At 46.1% G+C, this 23098-nt stretch overlaps 1 long non-coding RNA gene and 1 other non-coding gene across 2 annotated transcripts; both read right to left on the bottom strand.

Annotated features, from left to right (window-relative positions):
* Positions 1–9629: 9629 nt before the first annotated feature.
* Positions 9630–14892, bottom strand: LOC134807248 (uncharacterized). The gene is made up of 2 exons (XR_010147161.1): positions 14802–14892; positions 9630–9743 (listed from the first exon to the last, which is right to left on the bottom strand). It is a non-coding gene; the product is annotated as an uncharacterized LOC134807248 (long non-coding RNA).
* MIR129-2 (microRNA mir-129-2) lies at positions 12824–12912 on the bottom strand. The gene has a single exon (NR_035644.1). It is a non-coding gene; the product is annotated as a microRNA mir-129-2 (primary transcript).
* Positions 14893–23098: the final 8206 nt, after the last annotated feature.

The raw sequence follows: 23098 nt of genomic DNA, 5'->3' as shown, positions 1-23098 counted from the left end.
AATTGCTATAATTTTTTTTTCCTGAAAGAAGATCCTTCCCCAAAGTTGTATACTTCATTCAGGACATTTTTAAATGATTACTACTTTTTCAAGGATTTTGTAACTATGGAGTAATTAAGATTTTTAAAAGTTAACCATCGTTATGACTCAGAAAATCCTTAATCCAATTATTAGGGTGAAGGATGCATTGACCGTTTCCCCTTTCAATCTTGTTCCTAGTCTGGAAAAAAATAAATATTTTTCAGAGAGTATTAATTTCTATATTTATCCAAATATAGTGGCAAATTTAACAGCAGTGAATTTTTAAATAAGCTTGATATTGATTAGAAATATTTCCTATGTATAAATTTTGGGTTTATGCATGTGTTTTTCTGCAAGAAGAGAGTGGCACAGAAATTCATGTGATATTTATACTATATGTTTTAAACTTAGGTCAAACAGTCCTCTAAATTTAATTTTCCATAGTCAGATTTTTTTCTTTCCTTTTTCTTTTTATATTTTAATTATTTTTCCTTTAATTGTTCTGGATTTTTTTTTCTTTGTTGTTCACTAGCAATACCTTTTAATCACAAAATCATCAGTAAATAATGATGGTTACAGTAACATTAAAGGTTATAATTATATTTCTTACTGCTTTTCTTCTAAAGCTCTCAAGGAAGTTTATGAAGATAAAGTCAGTTCTTTCTCTTTTCACAGGATTTAGAAGCTTGAGAATTGCATTGTTTTTATGTGATACTGATGCTAAACCATTTTAGTTGGGATTTCCCTATACTTAAGGCTGGAGATGAAAATTTTATTTAAAGATATTTTGATTTAGCATTGTCAGACACAGATAATTGCACAGTTCCATAATCAATCTTTTTAAGGAGGCAAAAAAACGTTCTGAGATTTAGTTCAGATTTGACGGTAACCTATTTTTGATTAAAAGACTATTCCATGTCAAAAAATATTGTCAATATTTAGTTTATTTATGTGGCAGATAGACTCCACTTTGATTTGAAATGAAACTTGGAGGAAATCATATCTTCTAACGCCCTGGTCAGCCTGAGCCACATGAGACTGTTCTAACATTAGGGTAGCTTCAGATACGAATGGCTTTACCTTCCAGGTGAGAAAGATGGCCTAGGGTCTTTGCTTGTGAGTATATGTGCATGTGCACATGTGTGTGCAAATATGTAAACAAAAGAAAGACCATGAAATTAACAGCATGTAGACAAATGTTGAGCATACAATTTCGGCATTTTCATGACATCACTAAGCTAAGATGTTGGAATAAGCTCCCTATGTCTCTCTGTACCCTGTCCTCTCCAAGTTACTTCCTAGCTGGTAACATACTTCTCCCTCAACCAGTGAGGATCTTTTGAGAACACAGCCTCCCTCCTCTCTTCTCAGTAAATGTATCTTAGCCTCTAAGAGTGTGTGAGATCAAAAAAGGATCCTGACCCCCTTTAAGAGAAAGAAAAATTAGCAAGCATCAACTTCCCTTCCAGACTACCAGAAAACCTCCATTTAAAAAAATGCCTCTATAAGCCATATTTTACCCATAAATTTGCATATTAACAGTCAACAGGAAGGATGGAAAAAGACCCGTGTATTCAAAAAGACTATACCCAGGTTGTGCCTGTCTGCTCAGAAAAATGGCAGGGAAAAGGAAGTATGCAATAGTATGGTGAATTTCATTCTTGTAATCACTTCATGTCTCAGCTTCTTTTCCATGTTCACATAATATATTTAAACACAGCAGGTGGGTGGTCACAATGCAAGGTATGAGAAACAATGAAGTATTTGAAAAAATATTCAGTGAAATTTTTGGAAAAAATTAATTTGGAGTAATTCTGGGACTCAGGTTTTTATACTGTCTTTTTTTAATATTTGATGGTGTGAATTTGAATTACTTCTGAAAATTTCCATAAACTTTATTAATTCTCAAGTAAATGTCAGAATCTACTACTTTAATTTATTATAGGCCTTCCTGCATTAAAAAAACACACACACAAAATTTTGCCAAAAAGCAAAGCAGTAAATAAATAACAGTCGCTATTTAATGTCATGTATAATCCCTTCATAAGTATAAATATTATAAATAAAACAACCTGTTTTGATGTGTTATATTAAGATCTATAAATTTTATAACCTATGAGCACATACAGAAAAAAAAATTGAGATGAAATCAACCTAGTGTTAAAACATAAACTGTTAAAAATAAAATTAGTTTAAAAATGCTCTCAGTTTAAAATTGTATCTGGAAAAATATTTTAACTGAAAACTATATTTCTAACAAAAAATATTAACTCAAAAATATTCTTATTTTCAAATTAAGGAATGAATTTATGAATAGCAGAAGAAAGTGGTGCACTGCCCCCAAATAAACATATTAATGAATTATCATAAAACTCCCTGTGGAAAGTTATATTTTCTTTGTGTCATATGAAAAGTTAATGTTTTATAGTCATAAATAAAATATCTTCTTAGATATTTTAGCTCTAATTAAATGATGATCTTTACTGGGATAAATTATCTTTAGTGTTTACAAGTTAACTATACAGAAAACAAATACAAAAAAAAAAGAAACACAAAATTTCATTTTAAATCTCAGATTAGCTGAGAGGTAGTTCACAAAGAAACAAGATTTTAAATTATAAAATGAAAATAAAACTACATAGTTTATTTTAACAGGTTTTCCTTCTTTTAAAAAGATTTTCCTTTCAGAATTCTAAAGCATCACTAAAAAATAAACTCAAAAGCTAATAGCTAATCCTCAAAAAAGCGATAAGCTTGCATTTGTATTTTTAAAATCTCATTTGTTTGTTATTTAAAGTGATAGCCACTGTTTTCATGATTGCTTCATGTTTAAATGCAGAGATTTCTTGTGTAAAACTATGTAAGACAGGTTTTTTCAAGAGAAACTTCCTAAAGGATAACTTTGAGAGGAAAATATCTATGATTTAGAGAGTTTTACAAGCCTGCAAATATCTGAAAACACTAGATTAGACATCTATTTATATTATGGCCTAAAATGTTTGCTTAAGTGTTTGTTTTATAAACAACACTGAGCAAATTTTAATTCAGTACACTATCAATAAAAATGTATTTCTTTAATATTTGTATTATAAATGACAGTTTCTGTGCTTCATTACCTATTTATTAAAAACATTTTTTAATTAGGCATAAGAGAATTCACTGGGGGGAAACTTTTCCTCTTTTATTTAAATATTATTTCATTTAAATGTGGTGTTGAGGTTCAGAGCTGGTAGAAATCTGAAAGATAAAGTTTGGAGGGCTATATCTAATTCAGTCTTGGTTTTAAATTAATTGATAAGCTACTGACCCTTAATTAGCTGAAAAGTACAGAATTTTCCTGATAATTTCATTTAGGTTCATAGAACACCCACCTGTAGCAAGCATGTTTTCTGTCCTCTTTTTCTTATGCTTTGCCCAGTGCTCTTGGCCACAAATTAAAAAAAAAAAAAAAAATCGAGCTGGGTGCAGTGGCCTGTAATCCCAGCACTTTGGGAGGCTGAGGTGGGCAGATCACAAGGTCAGGAGATTGAGACCATCCTGGCTAACACGATGAAACCTCGTCTCTACTAAAAATACAAAAAATTAGTTGGACGTGGTGGCATGTGCCTGTAGTCCCAGCTACTCAGGAGGCTAAGGCTAAGGCAGGAGAATCGCTTGAACCTGGGAGGCAGAGGTTGCAGTGAGCCAAGATCGCAGCTCTCCGGCTTGGGCGACAGAGTGAGACTCCGTATCAAAAAAAAAAAAAAAAAAAATCACTCACTCCACCACAAAATAAATGGTAAAACTATTTCTTGTCTTGATTTTTTTTTTTTTTTTTTTTTTTTTTTTTTTGCTAAACTTAAAATCTGGGCCTTAAAGATGAGTTGACCCTGGGGATCATGGTTCCCCTACTGGGTTAATGTTAATGATCTGCCAGTTGAGGTATTAAAATTTTAAGGTGCAATGTCATTGCAATTTAACTGACCCAGAGTCTACTACTTAGAAGCCAGGAACCCTCGAGCGAGCTCCCCTTATGCGGTCATCATTGATTCAGCTCCAGACTCAGCCCCAGCCCAATTCACAACATCTGGAAAATCTTGGTAAGATTGGGACACTTGTGAAATTCCAAGAGTTTATTTAGACTCTTCTCTTATCTCATGACTCCTAGTCATTTTACATTCACTTTTCTCCTTCCTTATTCAAGGTTCAACTCCTCCAGCAACTCCTGGACTATATTTAGACCTGGATCTGCAGGAACTTGTCTAAATAATAATAACAGTTCATCTCACTTGAGTACATACTACATGCCTGATGCACTGGAACGTGTATTTACCGACAGCTCATTTCATCTTCCCAACGATCTTATGAAACAGATACTTTTAATATCCCCATTTTACAGATGAGGAAACTGGCTGAGTTGCTGAAGGGCATGCAGCTGATAACTTGCTCAAGGGCATGCAGCTAATAAGGGCAGGACTAGGCAAAAAACCTAAATCTCACTGGTCTTCAAAACCCATTGTTCCTGACCAACAGGTTTCACTGCTTCCTTCCAATGCTGCCTTCATCATCCTCGCCTTAAACAGCTAAAAGGACAGATAGCAAGACCACTATCTAGGCCACGTTTGACATATCCCTGAACCTTTTATTATAATTTTTTTTAAAACGACAGAAAAAAGGAAAAGTCACCAAGTGGAAGCAATGCATAGACTGTGGGTTTAAATGTGGGAAAGTGGAAATGTAGAAAGGTACATGGGAAAGGCTCCAATTTCTATGAAAACTGAATAAAATAAATAAATAATAAACAAAAACAAAAATATTTTTTCCTTCTCTTTGGAATGGCCTCAGATGTGTTCAACACGTTCAGGGGACAATTGGTGGCCCTGGTGTTTTCTCCTAGCATTACCCAGAAAATGTAGGGACCATATCACATTCTTCCTATAATCAGCCCTGCAGTTTGCAGCCAAGACTTAAAAAGAAATGCCTGATAGGACAAGTTCAGTGGATCAAAAGGAGGAGAACAAAGATTTTGAGGCAGGGGTGTTTTCGGAGGAGACAAAAAGATTTATAAGATGTTAATAGTAAAGTCAGAAGAAGGAAAGAATGAAGATTAAATATGCAGGAAAAGGAAAAAGAAAACATTATTTATGATAGCAAATAGTGTTACATATTCTTGCCCTTCTATCTTTCCTTATTTTTTTCCTTGGTGGAAATTGCCTAAACATTGAAAATTTAGGACTGGATATATGCTGAAAATAAAAGTATCCTAGGTGAATTGCTTTTTCTCCCCATCAAAATAATAATAATAATAATAATAATAATAATAATAATAATAAAGGCAAAAAGAGTGATTTGCAAAAACAATTGTAATTAAATTCAATTGATTTTAAAAGGGACGTGAACGCAAGGAATTAAAAGGAGAATGAAACAAGAAAGAGATAATCTTCATGTAGGGACACATAAAGCAGAGAAAAGATTTTTCTATCAACCCTTCTGATTTGCTCCCAGAGGGTAATCCTGGGCACTGGCAGGCCATGGAGCAAATGGACAGATGCTTCCAGAAAAGATTATCTTTTATCTGTCACTCTAGGAATAGCTCTGGTCCTATAGCTGCTTATGCTATGATTTAAGCCTTGTATGACATTGCTATGTGTGTCAGACAGGAAAGAGAACACAATAATAATAATAATAATAATAATAATAATAATAATAATAGCTAACATTTTTTGAACACTGACTAGGCTCTTTACACATGCATAATCTCATTTAATCCTCACCAAAGCCTTATGGTGAAGGGTGTTATCATTATCCCCATTTTACAGATGAGGAAATCGAGAAGATAAAAAGTTTATATTTAGATGGATTTTCCTATACTTTAGCCTCAGCAGCAACAACTTGCTGCTTTCTTGCTTAAGCAGAAATTCGCACACTTCATCCTGTCCTCCCACAATCTAACACAAAGACTTTACAAGTTCAGATTCCTACCTGGCTCTTTCAAAGATGGATCACTTCACTTCCAGGGTCTTCTCCTAGCAGTGACTTCCACTGGCTGTTCACCTGGGAGTGCTAAATAAGAGCATCTAACTCCCCACCTAAAGTCCAGTTTTTTTAGTAGCTGATCAGTTCTAAAATCAGTAATTGCCCCTTTGCCCTAAATGAAAAAGTTCTGGCCTTCCTCATTGCAAGTGAGAATTCTGAAGATGCTGAAAGCAGGGAAGAAAAATGCTCAGAAAGACTCAGAACTGGGGTGAAACCTTTGCACACAGACCTATCCATGTCTGTTTTGAGCCTTTCAACCTCCCAATTTCTCCTTCACTAAAGATCTCAACAGAACTGCCTGCTATAAAGCCCCTTGCTGTGCTACATGGAAGCAGCCAGTCTACCAACCCAACAGGGCCAGAAGTGGACTGGTCTTTCCTTCTCAATGAATCCCTGACCTGTCCAGCTATGATTGTGCCTGGTAGTCAAAAGCACCAGAGGAAATCCGTCTTTGCTGTGAGCCCTGGCATTTTGATCTTATACTGTCCAGCTCCAACACAAACCTCCCTTCCCTCCATGGAACCATCGACTTTACCAAGAATACTTAGCCTAAAAGATAGATTGACTCTTTGAAATTCTGCAGGACCAGGCTGAGATTAGTCATCAAAACTTCTCATCTGTTTCTGTCCTCAGCTCCACGTCTGCCTTGCCTCTCAGTTACGAACTGCTGTTCAGCATTTATTCTAGCCACTTGCAGTATTAACTAAGTTCCAATATTTATTCTCCAAAAATGGAGGACCAAAATCACAATAAAAATGCAACAAAGTGCTAATGGGGGAAAAAAAAGAACAACTAAAAACCAATATTTGACCATGCAACCTAAGCTCAAACCTTCATATTGTAAAATGTAGGCCTTAGAGACTCAAAGAAAAAAATTTTAACTTGGGGTCTATGGAACCTAGGGATGTCCTGAGCTCCCTGAAATTGTATATAAAATGCCTGTTTTTTTTTTCCTTTTTGCTGGGGACAAGGTCCATAGCTTTCAACAGATTATCAAAGGAAGAATAATTTATTTATATCTCCAATGTCTAGAATAAGGCCTGATACATAGTGCAGAAACTCAATAAACATTTGTTGAACGAATGCATGAATGGAAGGGGTCTGACCTCCAAAGCACTTAATTTTATAGATGGAGATATTGAGGCCTAGAGAGGATACTATTGCTTCTTTAAGTTCATAAATGTGAGTAGTTGGGACTAGATAGAATTTGCTCTTTTAATTCTTTCCGCCGCTTGTCAGCTTTGTTTTGCTTTTTAACCTATTTGTATCTTTCACCCCATCTCATTTTTCTTCCTCCCAATCTGTTGCTTTTTAAGCAGAGAAATGAATCTTATTTCCTAGTTATAAGTTGTCAGAAAGTGTATCTCTGAAATGGGAGGTGGGGGGAGCAAAGAGCAGGGAGAGACTGTGAAAAAGGCCACCAGAATAATTTATTTGTGATAGCACGCACAGCACGACTACTATTCCCATGTTCTGAAGACATGATTAATATGGCCTCGAAGTGGCTGATATTGGTAGAAATATGTAAAGCTGAAATAGTGGAGTTCAATCCAGGGTTTGGCAGTAAATCATGAGCTTAAAACTGACCAGGCCAAGCAGCTGTCCTACAAGCAGGTGATCTGCAGCATTCTAAAAAAATATCTTGGGGACAAGGATCAAACAGATCTTCACTTGGTTTGAAACCTCCTTATGAGGGCCTTCTTGCTTATAAAGGAGATCCTGGGTTTAACTACCCTCTTAACAGCTCTCAGTCAAGCCCCACAGGACAAGAAGGGTGAGAATCAACTGCCACCCAGAGGAGAGAAATAAAAGACAGGGATCCATGCCTTACGGAACTGCTTCATGCTAGCAAATGTTTTGAAAGACACCAATACTAGGATTCTATGACACAGCAACTTTCTTGTGCTGATGACTTCCTCTGCAGACCAAGGTAACATGGAGGCTCTGAGGTCTAGGCCACGTCAGAGACAAGAGATGAGAGCCATACCTAACCTTCTCATGATGCCCCCAGAATGCTAATTGCAAGCAGAAGAAACTTTCTGTAAACTCTTCTTTGAACCCTGGGGTGTCAGTCTTTTCAAAGGGAATCTGTTCTGTTGTCCTGGATTATGTTTATGGATTAGCTGTATTATGTGGTAGTGATAGCAAATGCTTAGTGGGAAAAAAAATACCCAGAGAACACAATAAACAACTTGGGGTTGAGCCCCAGCTGTGTGACCTTGGTAAAATCACTTAACCTCTCTGAACCTGTTTGATTTATAAAATGAAGAGATTGGTCTCTCTCTGAATATACTCTATAGTTCTTTCCAGTTTTGGCATGCTACATAGTCTATCTAAATTTGAGGTTTAGTCTATCCATGGATTTTTTCAAGCATAATTAGAAGAGACTACCTTTCAGGCAAGAAAATCACCACCCGACTCCCACTGCCCCGCCATGTTATTTTCTTAGATTTTCTCACAGTGCAACTGAACTGTCGGTTAAGGAGGGAGAAGGAAGATGTGAACCTCTTGGAATTAACAACAACCCTATTGCCCAAAGATAGATGCTGCAGACTTCAGGTCCTTATATTCAAAAGGGGAACTTAAAAGAAGTTAGGCTCATTTAACAATTTGATGGCCTCATCCATACTTTACATGGTGGAAATTATAGACGATTCCAGTCAATTTACGTATTATTTAAGCTCTACTCTTAAAATGTAAAAATTTCCAAAAATCCATGTAGCAGTCATTTAATTAACATAGCAAATAGATCTGTTGTATAAAGATCTGAAGATCTTCCACGTAATGTGCTTCTATTCTGCCATAAGCCTCGAGTTTCCCTCTAAAAATTTCTGGCAGCTTCCCACATTTGGCTCACATGACCTCCAAGGATTAGGCAGGTAGCTTGGTTTCTCCTTTCCTCACAAATCTGACAGCCCTGGGGTTTCAAAATTCTCTGCCAAGCTCTGAACCGAAATCCCCAATAAGAATCACAGTATGACTTTGAAGCTCAGAAAGGCAGCTAAACAAAAGCTCTATAGCAAGAGATTTTGCTGGTTAATAGGAAAAGTAAATGCATTTAGAGTTTAATGCCTCACCCTTCAAAAAAAATATCCAGAGGCTAAAATTTCTCCCATGCATCCTAGGCCGAACTCCAGTTAAGGAGACATAACAACGTTTGGTGTCCTCAGAGAAACTTCACATGGCAAATGACCCTTCAACTCTGCACATCCCTTGGGCCCCTGAGAGGCCTCAGATGGTCCAGGAAGTGGAGGTGGAGAAGGAACAGTGGGCCCCATCGAATAGGTCCTACACCCCTCAGTACTGAGGGTTTGGAGGCTCCTGAACACACAGGCCCAAGTCCTGCTTAGGGGATGGGACAGGAAGTCCTATGCAGTCCTATGAAGTCCTATGCCTCATGCGGTAGGTACTGTGTCCTTCCTTGTAACCTCTGTGATGGGTGCCTTCCTTTGCCAAGGACTAAGCCTTTGAGGACAGTCTCCAACCACTGGATCTGTGGCTTCCCTGTATCTCGTCATCAAGTGGGAAGTATGTGTGGAGGCCCCTTGGGTCTGCTCAGGCGAAGAAACCATGGGCTGACACCTTGGTACTCACCTGGGACAGAAGTTCATTCATCCAAGCTCTTCATCACCTGTGGCCTTTGAGAACTCCTCCTTCAGTGGCCACCCCTCATGCAGACCTCTGGGTGTCAGGACAGGTTTGACCACCTGAAAAGGCCAAAAGATAGGCAGGGTTACTCTGCTGTCTCAGAAGGAGAATGGGAGTGATCGGTGGCTGGGTCATTTCACATGAAATCAAGCAGTGGGAAGACTGAAGGAAAGGAAAAGGGTAGGGGGCTCATCTGGGCCAAGAGCTACCAAGGCATGGATGCTGATTCAAGAGCAGAGCTTTCCAGAGATGCCCACAAAGCCTTCTAGTTTGAGAAGTCCCCAGGACAGAGAAGATGGCCCTGGTCTGAGATCATAGCAAGCCTTCCAAGCACATCTGAATCAACCCATGCTTCTGTCTTTGCCTCCAACCTGAGACAGGCAAGGCAGAGGGACTGAAAGCAACCACAGGTCCGGGAAAGAGGATAGAAGAGACAAGAGGGCCGATAAAGGGAGGAAATCTGGCTCCAGACTCTAGGAGTGGGGAAGAGGCAGGAGAGCAGATCACCCAGGGTGTGGTCAGAGTGAGCCTGAGAAAGACGGCATGCAAAACTGCTTTGCCTGGCCCAGCCACCTGCCTCTCCCCACTGCGGGCAGGTGACTTTGAGGGGACTCTGTGGCCCCTGAAACCCTTCCCTAGCTCCACAGATAACCCCTGGTCTTGATTTTTAACATAGGCAAAGTTAAGCTAGTTGGCTGGGCCCAGGGGACAAAGTTTCCCCAGCTGCCTTCCGAACACTTCTCACACCCCCGGAAGGAGTAGCCTGGGGTGAGGAGGGTTCCTGAGGTGCTGCTCCCTCTCCTATAGGGCCTCCAGAGGTTGGCATCACATGCAAGTGCCTGGAAGTTTCCATCAGGCCCCTGGCTCAAAAGGCGAGGTAGCTTTATTAAGTGGGATGCGCATCGGCAGTTTGAGGGTACATAGAGGCACCCCCCCCACTTTGCCCTCCTTCCTTAGCAAAGGCAAAATGGGTAGAGAGGGAGAGATCAGCTCCCACTGGGCTCAGACTGACATAACCGCCCTAAGGAGGAAAGGAAAGACACCAAAAGCCACAAAAAGCCACCTATTTTCACTTATTGTGAAGGGAAGGGGGAAGGGGTCTCTTCCTTTGATCGCACCCGGAATGAGAGACCCCTTTCCGCAAGCTCCCAGCCCCGATCAAAAGTGAGCAGCCTCAGCCCCAGGCGTGCAGCCGCCCCAAGCAGCAGCTGCAGCAGCAGGAGCTTCTCCAAGGCAGCAACAGTTGTCTGGCTGAGGCGAGGCGAGGCGAGGCGAGGCGAGGAGAGGACTCGCTCCGGTGCCGCACGACGCCGGGTTCGGCCGTTGCTCCTTGGGCCCTGGAGCCCTAGCCCCACACTTAGCCTCGGAGGGAGAAGTGAGGGGGCTAGGGTCGCAATAACCCTGAGCCGCCTGCGCTGCGGTGGCTCAACCTCTTCTGTGCAAGTTCACTTCTCTTGGGCCACCTCTCTCCCAAATCTGGTGAAGGTTCAGGCTTTGGGAGAGAGGAGGGCTTTCTGGCTGGGAAGAGGAGGGGTATGTAAGAAGCAAAAGACAAAAGAGGAGCTGAAGGGACACAGGGTGAAGCTATTATTAATCTAACGTGGTTCTTATGCCTCTCTCCGCAAAGCTATCGCTCCACAGACGGCCCCAGGTGAGAAGCAGGGAGGAAAATCCCCGGAGCTTTTGCTTTTTGCTCCATCTCCTTTGCAGATCTTAGGAACCTTTTTACTCTTTTAGAAAACGCATTCAGGGAGGGAAAATTTCCTTTATCTGGGGAGGAAAGCTCTGATTTAGCCTTAGAGCTTGGAGTGCTCGCCTTCCGTGCCTTCTCACAGTCTTAGCCATAAAAGATTGACTCTATCCAGCACTCTCGGACTCTGCAGCCCTTTCCTAATTCTGGAGAGGGTAGAGTCCGGGTGTTCAACCAGCGGACAGGTTAATGACGGTGGGCGTTTAGTTTGTTGGAAGAACGGTGGTTGTGATACGGGGGAAATTCAGGCCCTCCCCGAAAACGTGAAGGTTCGCAGCCCTCGGGTCTTGAACTCCGGTGTCTCTAGACCCATCTTCTACCCATTTCCGTCCCTGTGGGCACTCATGTGTGTATGTGTGTCCTTCTGGCCCAGTCCCTAAGGGCAAGGGCGTCTAGCAGTGTTCCTAGCAGGCGAAGGGCGCGGGGAGCGTGGTGAAGGCCTGATTTGTGCCACTTGTGACCGAAGTGGTCAGGACTGCAATGAGTGGAGGGGGAGGAGGGGGACTCACAGACTCTCCCCTCTCCTGCAGCTTTGCCCCCCTCCCCAGGACCGGCGCCTGGAGAGGCCGGGATGGGGCTGCTGCTGCTGCTGCTGCTTCTGCTCCTGCTAAGCGTCTGAGTCGGGCACAACCGCATCTCTCCAAAGCTCCTTCTCTGCGGGGGCTTCCCCAGTTCTCGCCTGTTTTACCCACTTCCGTGCTACTTAGTTTTGAAAAAGAGGAGATGTGGGAGACCCGAGGCTGCAAAACGCCCCAAATTAGGTTGGAAACAGGCGCGGGAGGAAGAGACTCCGGGGATCGGGCGGTGCCTGGGTGTTTTCCCTCTTTTTCGGATCTACCCAATTCACCGCGGCTCGCCTCACCTCCGGGTCCCCCGCACCAGGACATAAGATACTAAGGGCCTCCAGCCCCTCCCTCAAGGGCTTCCCCACCCCCATATTGCAGAATCGGATCATTACGGTCAAAAATGACCACAAAATGTCCTAAACTGATTCATATTCCAGGTTCTGACTTGGCCTTAAGCTCAGATCCTTTTTTTTTGCATTGAGTGAATGGGGTTATTCGTGGTGTGGGCGGGGGTTGGGGGGAAGACACAACTTCTGTAAACTTTTATTGCATTTTAGCTTCTTCTCACTTCTCCGAAAACACACACACCCCACCTGCTCCAGTTCCCCCTGCGATACAAAGTCTGTTAAAAAGTTGGGGGCGGGGGACTCGCTCGGAGGGAAGAGAGGTGACCAAAGCCTCGGGCAGCGCGGAAAGGACGGGGGGAAAGGGCCGAATCTTCCGTGGAAAACGGGAAAAGGGCCGGGTAAGGCTCGGATGGAGCAGCTTCGGGAAGGTGCGGGCTTCGGCGATCGCTGGATGGCTGCCGTCTTCTCGACGAGTGCGCCCTCCGCAAATGCTTTTTGGGGTAAGGGCTTCCGGCTATTGAGTTATGTACAGCAAGCCCAGACCGCAAAAAGATTCGCGAAGGGCAGAATATGCCGGCTTCTTCGGTTCGCCGCCGCCGCCGCCGCCGCCTTCAGCCCAGGATGTCTCCGAACCCTGGAGCCGAACAGGCTGGGTCTCCCCAGCGCGTTCCATCGCGGCTCAGTCTCACCACTCCGCGCGCTGCCCGCCCCTCCGCGCCCCTGGACTCGTGTCTCCATTTCTCCAGACCGTCCGCGATCCCCCAACTCAGCCCCGAGAGAAGTGTGTGGAGGGCGAGAAGGGGACCGCAGAGGGGCACCCGGATCCCGGAGCCCAGCCTCCACCCCTTTCCTGTCGCCCCAGCACCCGGAGCCTCCCCGCCTGCCTGTCCTATCCCTCTATCTCCCTATCAGAGTTCCGCCAGCCCCGGCTGCAAGGTCGCGGATCTCTGAACAGGTACAGTTCGGATTCCCCCCGAATCCCCTCTTATCCCTCAGAGTCCCCCAGCCAAGGTTCCAGCCGTGACTACAGGCGCTGCGTAAAGAGAAAAACTCCCCCAGAGCACTAAATAAATACAGACGAGGCCGCCAGCTCATTGGTGCGGACTAAAATCGTCACCCACCAATCAGAAGAGAGCTCACATTTCCCCCTTTTTTTTCAGAAGGGGGAGGGAGAAAAAAATATTTCCATTTCTAATTATTCAAGAAAACCTAGACTGGAACATGTTAAAATATTGTTGTTGCCAAAAAAAGCGGTTCAGGACCCCCTCCTCATTCCAGCCCAAGTGAGGGGGTAGCGCGATGTATTGGGAAAGAGAGGTTTAAGAGAGCGACCTCTCCCAACGGGACCCAAGCCAGAAGATTCAGACGAAAAATGACAAAGATGAACATAAAATAAACCCAAACTCCACACTAGTCATCCTATTTCTAGAAAAATGAGAATGTCTCAACACCCCCTTTCCCACCCAAAGTTCTGAATGCTCAACTAGGTGAAGCTCCTCCCTCCGCATCCTCCCCGAAACCGTCTCAATATTGGGTGTTTAATGGCCCATTCGCCTCAGGTGCACTTTCAACTCTGCAGCCCACCCCCCCGCCCCCAACTCTCTACCCATTCTGCAGAATGCTAGGGGGAACAACAAGGGGCGAACCCGTCATTGACTGCCGGACCCCACAACGACGGGAGATTCCACCTTCTGCGGGAGGAAGAAAGGAGGGGAGGAAAGACTAGAGATGGGGAGAAAGGAGATCTCCTTCCCTCACTCTCCCTCCCTCCCTCTTCCTCCCTCCCTCTTCCTCCATCCCTCTCGGCCCCCTCCTCCATCCCATCCATCCAAACTTTGAGGGGTTGCCCTTCTTCGCAGTGCAGCGCCACCCTTCCCACGTCCTCTCCTGCCCCTCCCCCCCCCATTAGTACCTAAGCAGGGTGTGGGCTAAGGGACTTCCTGACTATCTCCCTCCCTAGCAGTATAGTCCCCCAGTGGGGGAAACCTCACCCAGGATGGGTTACTGCAAACATTGCAAGAACTTGGGGGGAAAGTTGCCATATTTGTTCTTTGGCACCCTGGAATCGACGTGCGGGCGGGCGCGCGCGCGCACACACACACTCCCACCCTCGCCCAGCACGCCCGGAGAAAACGTCTCTCGACGGTGGAGGCACTGTCTTCAAGTCCCTGTCGACCCACCCCCTTCGCCCATCCATCACCCTCCTGCAGCTCCGCGACCCACTCACCCTCCCACGGCATCCCCTCGGCTCCGGGACGGACAGACGCAAGCACACACCCTCCGAGCGTCTGCGCGCCTGCCGCGCCAGAGGGGCTCCGCGGTCTGCGCCCGCCGCCGCCGCGGCGCGGGGCAACTGGGAAAAAAAAGTTCTGCTCAGACTACCCGTGAGCCGACCGACTACCAGTGAGCCGACCGACCACCAGCCGACCCGGGCGCCGACTCCCTGCTCCTTACCTCGGTCTGGGGGCCACGGGAGCGCGCCGGTCCCGTCCGCACTGCAGCCAGCTGGAAGCAGCCCCTCTCCTGCCGGCCCGCTCCCTCCGGCCCCTCCCCGCCCCCCACGGGTGTTTGCCCGGCGGCAAAGCGGGTTCTTCCAGGTAAGTATATAAGTTACTGTACTGTGTGGGAGGGTCACGATCTTGGTAATTGCGGCTTTCCGAGCTTAACCCCTGCGTTCCTGCCTTCCTCCAACTTGTTGAGGACTCGTCGGGTAGCGGGAGAGCGAGCAGGCGCGCCACTGCGAGCGCCGGCCGGGAGGGGGAGCGAGGTGCGCGGGGCAGAGAGGGGACAGCGAGACAGCAAGCGACGGAGTTCAAATGCCCCCCTGGCAGCGGTTTTCATTGGATAGGTCTTCCCCCCCACCCCTGTCCCCACTGATTTGGTGCCCCCCCGCCCCCCATCTCCCATGTAGGGGACGTCTCCAGGCGAAGTCACGATTTCTTCTCAGTTCGGAATGAACTGTGACTAGAGCCATGACGCAGCCAGCGCGCATTACTCACTTTTTGCAGTCACGACTTGGGAATCCGTGCTGGTTCCAACCAAAATTACACCGCTACCATTGAATTATTTAATAGGATCCAGTTCGGGGGGTAAACTTGTGCATTGTGCCAAGCAATGGGAAGGGGTGGGGAAGAACGGGGAGGTGGAAATGAGGACAAGGGGTGTCCCTCCGCCCCCTTCTTGACTCTTGGACACCTCCCCCCAACCACCGCTCCACGTGTTGCAAGTGCTTTATTGCGCTACCACCACTCCCGCCCCGACCGCTCCCCCCACCCCTATTTCCTTTGCAATTGTGGCAGAATTTGTAAACACAACCACGCAACTTGCAGGGCTGAGAGGGGCGAGGCTTGGGAAAGGGAACCAGTAGGTCCCAGTGAATGACGAGGAGGCCGCGGGGTGGGCCGAGAGGCTGTGAGCAGCTTTGGTTTGAACTGAATTGTCAAGACAAAGTGTGGGTTGCAGCGTTATTTGTGTTATTCTGCACATCGGTAAAAGCCCTTGTTACTATTATGAGTTGAATATTCAGTCTCAGCCAGGGAACCTTCCGAGAGAGGGACGGCTTCTGAGCTAAACATAACTCACCCACCCTCTCATCCCCCGGCCCGGGCTGCACCCCTGTTACCCTGTATCGGGGTCAGGTCACTAAAGCCAGAGGCGTTGACAGAAGGGAAGGGGTGAATGAAGCAGAGAGACCTGGTCTCTTCTCTGTCCTGAAGGCTAGCCCCCACAAATACTTACCTCACCGTCCCGAGTTTATATTTTTAAATAAACATATAAAATATTCCTGCACGCACACAAATCTTACTGCAGACCTGCAAGAGTGCTTCATTTCTCCCACAGTCTACAGCCCATCCTCACGGGCCAGCTTGAGGATGTACTTTTATTCTCCCTCTCCTGGAGTTAATCAGCATGAATGTCTTTGTGTGCGCGTGATATTCATTCCCCCTCTGCCTCTGATAATCTTCCTCCCTCCTCACCTGTCTGGCCACAGATTCGGCCAAAGTGTCTGGAGCTGACTGCACTGAATCTCAGTCTGGGTCCAGCCCACAACCCCAGAGAGCTGATGGTATTCCCAATAACATTTGGCAACTTAGAGAACACCTCCTCCCCAATTTCCCTTCAGGCTGACTTAGACTCATTTAGCTTTTGGCTTTAAGGCGCCCCGCGATGTTCCCTAGCTTGGATTCTCTGCGCATCGCACCAGCAACTCCTGTGCTTTGGCTTCTAATTCACTAATTCCACCAACTCACTTGGGGCTTCTATGACTAGCATGCGAAAAGGGGGAATAATAAGAAAAATGCCACACCACACTACTTTACACACCTCCCGGGAATTACAGAATACGGGGGTATGGGGGGCATGAAGTGGGAGGGGACGAGGGTCCGAATAAAACAACCTATAGGCTCTTATTTTGAGTCACCATCACCGAGGAGAAATCTTTCAAACCCACTGGCGGGAAGGTGCGGGATCCTGGGAATGGAGACCCGGATAGTGCCTGGCCTCTGCAGGGAAAGCCGGTGAGCCACTGGCCTTCCATTCCTGAAACGCCGGGCCTTGGCTCATCCTCGAATCTAACACTTCGCTCCCCCTCCTTTAAATCTTTTTCCCTTTCCTTCCCACTCACCCCTCCTTCCCCCCAAAGCTCTCACCGAAGTCACGACTATCCCCTTTGAACATCCTTAACCCTCTCGTCCCCGTATCCCTCTCCTGCATCCAGGGCGGGGCTAACCGCAGCTGGCGCCAACCCCGCCCCCTGGCGCACGGAACTGAACTCGCTGAGGACCAAGGCATTTTCAGCACCTATCTTCCGTGGACAGCAACCGAGTCTTGGGCCAGCCCGAACCAGGGTCGCGGTCCTTAGTTCCCGGACCGGAGCCAAAAGGGAGGTTTGTCAAAGGAGTAGAGATTTTTCCCTCTCTTTACCCAACCCCATCCATGCAATTTTGATCTATATTGCACAGTCTCCATTAATCTCTCAGAGATATGGCCCATTAAATCGTGTCTGGGCGTCCTTTAAGACAGAAAATGGGGAGGGGAGGGGGCCATGAGAAAACCGAGCTCAACAGCGCCGACCCATAACGCGAGAGAGAGTTGCAGCAGCTATTGATTCAGAGATTCGTCAGGGTGATTCCCGGCTCTGCAAGAATTCCCTCTCTCGGTTTCTTTGCATGCAGCCCCAAATTCATTATACACATACACACGCACACAGCTACACCCCTTACCCCCTAGTCAGTCCCACTATCCTCTTTAGAAGGGGCAAAAAAGGCAGCCAAAAAAGAACCCCGGAGCATGCACAAAGTAAGCGTCAGCTCATACTCACAGTCTGCGGCATGCACATGACATAATATTACTTACCCAAACGGGAACTCCTTAAGAGAGAGAAAGAGAAACATAGGGGGAGGAAAGAGAAAGTGGATGGAAAGAGGAGAGAGGAGAGGAAAAATCCAACAATTAATTTCCAGACATAGTTGTGGGGGGAGGAATGCGGTGATGTCCAGGTTTTCTTCCACCCGCGCTGGCTTTTTATCCCAGTACAGCCCTCGGTTTATTTCTGGAACACGATCAAACCCTGGTGCTATTTTTAGCAAGTACTGAAAAAACCTCCACACACAAAGGCATTTCGCTGGAACCTTACTTCCAAAACATTAAATGTGCATTAAACGCCCCCTCCTCACTTTTTTTTCCTGCACCACCAGACTCACTTGCATAACTGCAGAAAATGTTTTTCAAATCAGAAAAATACCCAAATATTTCTTATATTCTCCCTCCCTCCCGTTAACTCCCATCTGTCTCTGCCTGTTGCAAGCTCCTCGCAGTCTCCCCGAGCAGAAGGCGTTGGAGTGGTTGTATTCTTAGAGCTGCATGTCTCCATTGATCAGATTCCCTACATGCTGAGGAAAGTAGGAGGTGGGGGGGCATAGCCCCTTCCCCAGAGGAGCTTCCCAGGAGAGCTCTAGAAGCGATTGCTATCCACGATGGAGATTCCCAGATGAGGAAAAAAAAAATCATCCATACCCTTCCCACGTTTCCCACCCACGCTCTGCAAAATCGCGTTGTGTTTGCAACACACCGCCTTTGGAAATGTATATTTTGAAAGCTGCATATGTGTGTCTGTGTGTGTGTTTTGCGTTCTAGTAATTCACTACGAGGGGGCTGGAGAAAATAGACTCATGAAGGCAGCGCGGAGCAGCCGCCTTGAGTCTCCTTTGCCAGCCTGCGTCAGTCATCAGCTACTGACGTCACGTGCAGATTCTCCTCTTTGGTGGGTCTGGTTCAGCTGAGAAGACGCTTCTGCTCGGAGACAGCGCTTTGTGTTCCACGCAGCCACTGAGCAGGCGAGGCGGCCGAGGCGGGCGCCACCCCAGGCTTGGGCTGGGCAGCTGCAGAGCAGGCTGCAGCCTAGTCTGCACCGGGCGAGCGGGGCCCCGAGGGGCGTGCCCAGCAGGACAGCCCCCTCCCCAAACTCTCCCAAGACGCCCAATGCAAACTCGGCCGTGCACACGCTCCGGCGCGCGTCCTTTCCCCGCCCTTTCTCATCTGGTCACTGTAGCATAGACAGCTATGGCTGTAACTCGGATTAATTCTGTGTGTTTGTCGGGCAGATAGCCCCGGCTCCTCGAGTGACGCAAATAACAGATTCTAAGGCTCCCGCTCTCTCCCTCCTGCTCTCTTTTTCTCCCTCCTTTTCCCTCTTCTGTTTCCTGCGCCCACGCATCCTGCCTGGTCTCCCACGGAATCAGCCAGTTATACAGCTTCCCAGAGAGCAATGATCCGAGTTACAGAGAGACGGACAGACTCCCAGAGCAGAAACAAATAAGCCTGCAATTAAATACACACATGCACACAACCCTTTGCAAATGGCCAGCAGCCATTTAGGGGCTCCCCTGTGTGGGGGAAGGGGGAGCTGATTCACAAATCCACCGCCCTCGAAGGCGTCAGTTCTGGCGGTGGGGAGCGCCCAGAGGGGAGTGTCCGGCTTGCTACTGCGGCTTTCCCCTCTGCTCTCCACCCGAAGAGGAAACTCACCTCTATAAATACCCAGATGGCAGGGTATTCTGGAATAAATAACTTTTGTTGAATGGTAGGAGGAGGAGAAAATTCAACAAAGACTGCAAATGCTTAGTCTCCAGCGACATTATCAGGACTTTTTAAGGCGAGGTGACGTTTACCCTTTCTCCCTCTCAAAGACCAGGATATCTTTTTTCTGCTTAAAATAATGTCCCTGAAAAATGAGCTCAATGGATTAGTGCTATTTTTAAACCAATCTGAATGGAGCTTGCTTCGTAAGGGTGAGGAAGGGTGTGCATGTGTGTGTGGATGTGTGTGTCTCAGGGTGTGTGGGGTGTGTCTGAATCTGAGGTTTTCAGCAGAAGAAATGCCACACCTCAGCATGACAAAGGGTTTCTTGATTGATGAGTGATGGAGGTGGGGAGAATTCTTGCAGATTGGAAAATCTGAACAAAACCACATGCACACAAATCACCCTCCTTAAATGCACACATATCCTAGATCCACTTGGATAACTTCTGCCCTGAGAGGGGGAAAACCAGAAAGCAGAGAGCTATTTACAATCATGACTGGAGGAATGGCTGATCTTCTTTCTTAACCCTAATTATCGACCTTCCCTGCAATGGTTTCCTTTGATGCCAGTAAACACTTTTCCAGAGGTTATCACTTGGATTTGGGGCACAAGGCCTGGGAGAGAATGATCATGGGCCTCAGCTGTGTCATCTCCCTTTTCAGGATCTCCTACTCTTTGTAACTTGCCTGAGAGATTTGGGGTTAAGCTTAGCCCATCCAGTACCCTCAATTCCTGTCTGTGGCTTTAGCTGTGCCTACTAAAGGGAGACAGAGGACGTCTGCTGTGTATGGAGGACACCCTCTGGCAGCCCATCAGCAGCTGTTTATTTTTAGCTCACGATTGCATGCATGCATGCATGTGAGCATGTTGCTGCAGTTGGGAGGTGTGCAGTCAGGAGAAATATCAATGAGAGGGAGGCGGCCCTGGTTCTTGCACTGAAGATGACTTATCACATGGGGTCATCAAATGTGGCCAGATGGACAGGAGACGCCGGCAGTGTTTCAATAAATTCTCCTTGGATTAATGAAAATGTCAGGCTAAACATGTTTTTAAAGGCACAGAGTAGGTATGTTTTTAGATATGAGATTAGGTATGTGTAAGCATAAATTCATGTGTGTGGGCACATTCACAGCAGCCACATGGTTTCTGTTTGGACTATTGAAACTATACAGAGCGGGGCACTTTAGAATGTAACTGCTTTCTATGCTGTATATAGTGGCTGAGTGTTATTGTGTCTGATGTTGAGATCAAGACAGATTCATTTAAAATCACTAACAACTTTTAAGCAAACCCAGAATCTAGTCCTAACAAATAAGGTAGCGTTGGAAATGGAAGAAATGCACATCAGAACTTTAAGGGCAGCAGCCAAAATTATGCTGGTGTAACGCCGGCTTCCTGGTGGATTCAATGTCTTTGCTCCTCCCTCCCAGAAGAGGGCGCCTCTCTGCCTTGTTTCTGTCTCGCTCCAGCAATCAAGACAGAGAGGGGCTTGGAAGCTCCGCAGAAACATCTGCAGAAAGTTAGACCTCCATAGCTAGCATCTCCATTTCCCCTACTCCTCAGTCAGGTCCTTTGGAGGATGTCTGGGCTGGAGCTGGTGACCTTGGCTTCCCGAGCTGTCTCATCATCCTGTACTAAGGGCTGTGGTGCCCAATTCCTGTCTGAGCAGTCAAGCTAAAGACCCTGCATGCAAATGAATAGACTGATGTGGAACCTGTCCAAGGTGAAAACCGCCTTCTGCATTGCCAGCTCATTCCAGAGCATCCCAAGCATGAAGAGGACTCGTTCCCCCAATGCTCCCCCAGAGGGCTTGTGGGAGTAGGCTGCTTATCACGAAGCCCTTGAAAAGAACTGAGTCTCCTCTCTTTCAGGGTGAGCAAAGCCCAGAAACTCCTGCCTGCGTCGACTGTCTCCTCCCCAAGCACCACGAAAAATGCCAGTAGGTAACGTACTGGATTTGGAGAAGGAAAAACAGTCCAGCTCCCATGATATCAACCAAGGGAAGTCCCTCAGGGAGGAAGTCTAGGAAAAGGATTCCTCTTTTCCTAAAGGTGTCTTCATCAGGGAGCAGAACTATTTTGGCCTAAGGAAAAGAGGGAGAGAGCAGAAACCAATAGTGTTTCAGCTTCAACTATATGCCAGACACTGTGCCGGACACTTTTACATAAGAAGCTTTATTTAATCCTTAAGGCAATTCTCCAGGTGTCATTATGATAATGCCTACCCCTTAGGCTTGTTGAGCATAGAAATCACTCCCAAAATAGTTATTATTTTTCCCATTTGAAAGCTAGGGAAATGGAGACCATAACGTTTAAACAGCTTGTCTAAAAGTCTTAGAACGTGAAGTTACAAAACTAAGGATCAGATCAAATTCATATCTGTATGGCTCCAATACTCATGCCACATCACTCCATCGTGTTGCCTCGATTCCAACCTCTGATCTTTAATATTCCAGGTCTATCCCCCAACATGTGGAGTTGGAGGTGTCTGGGACTTTCTCAGACATTTTCTGAATAACGAGACTGATCTATTCCTCCTAAGAAGCCTGTTAGCCAATAGATGCCCCCTGAATAAGGCTCTCTGCCTGTGAGAAGAGACCCCTCCATCCTATTTCAAGGAAAGCCCTAGCTGGTTTAGCCTCATCCAAAACTCAAGGGATTTGCCTGAAACCAACCAGTTTGTGGTGGAGATGCAGTGAACCTGACATTCATTCAGGCTGCTGCATCCAAGCATGCTTCCACTCACACCGAGGATGCCCCTGAGATGGTGCTAGGGAAGAATTAGGAACTCCCTGGTCCAGTCTTCCAAGAAAGCTGTCCTAAAGTAAGAAGAGCAGAAAGTCTACATGCACCTTGAGTTAGCTAGTCATCCTAGTCCTCCGTCGCTCCTTCAGAAACTAGCATCTCTGATTATTTTTCTGATTCTGAAAACTTTATAGGCTGAGCCATTAGCACGGTGGGGGTAGATAGGCCACAGCATGCATAATTCAGGCTATTTAAAGATCCCCTCCCCTTGTTAAATACACATTTTCATCACTTACCCTGATCAAGAGGTATATTCGGTCTTGGAAAGCACTTCTTAGAAGCCAGCATATTTGGAGATTTGAGGGTGAAAGTTTTAAGGACCACTGGATGCTGGAGGAAAGTGACTGTAATTCCACCCCTTCCCCCCTTTTTTTTTTGGTTGCCATCAACAACTCAAAATAGTCTCAACAGTCTATTCACCTGAAAGTAACATTGTTCAACTTCAGAACAGTTGAGACAATATCTGCTTTTCACACAACCCCATTATCAATGGGCAAACTCAAATGCCCTCCTCTCAGCCATTCTAACTGCTGGACACCTTGGAGAACCAGATGATAGGTTTTCCCATGCCTTGCTGATAAAAGGCACATTGGGGAGAATGAGAACCTAGAGAGTCACTCAGGAATATCTAGAGTTGGTTTCACGGTGAGGATCTCAGCAAAGACAGGGGAGCTAAAGCAAGCACATGATAGGGGGCTGAGGCTGGGGCAGGGATCAGGATTCCAGCACACTTGAGCTTAGCAGAGGCTAAACAGAAAGGTGTCAGGTTGGAAAGCGTGGCCACAGAGAGAAAAGAACAATCTGCAGCATGTTTAGAGATACCTGCATAAGTTTAGCCTTAACCTTGTGGTTGAAGGACAGTTGTT

Source organism: Pan troglodytes, chromosome 9 (assembly GCF_028858775.2).
Source record: "Pan troglodytes isolate AG18354 chromosome 9, NHGRI_mPanTro3-v2.0_pri, whole genome shotgun sequence".
Classification (NCBI taxonomy): domain Eukaryota; kingdom Metazoa; phylum Chordata; class Mammalia; order Primates; family Hominidae; genus Pan; species Pan troglodytes.
This window is presented reverse-complemented; position numbering and strand designations above follow the sequence as displayed.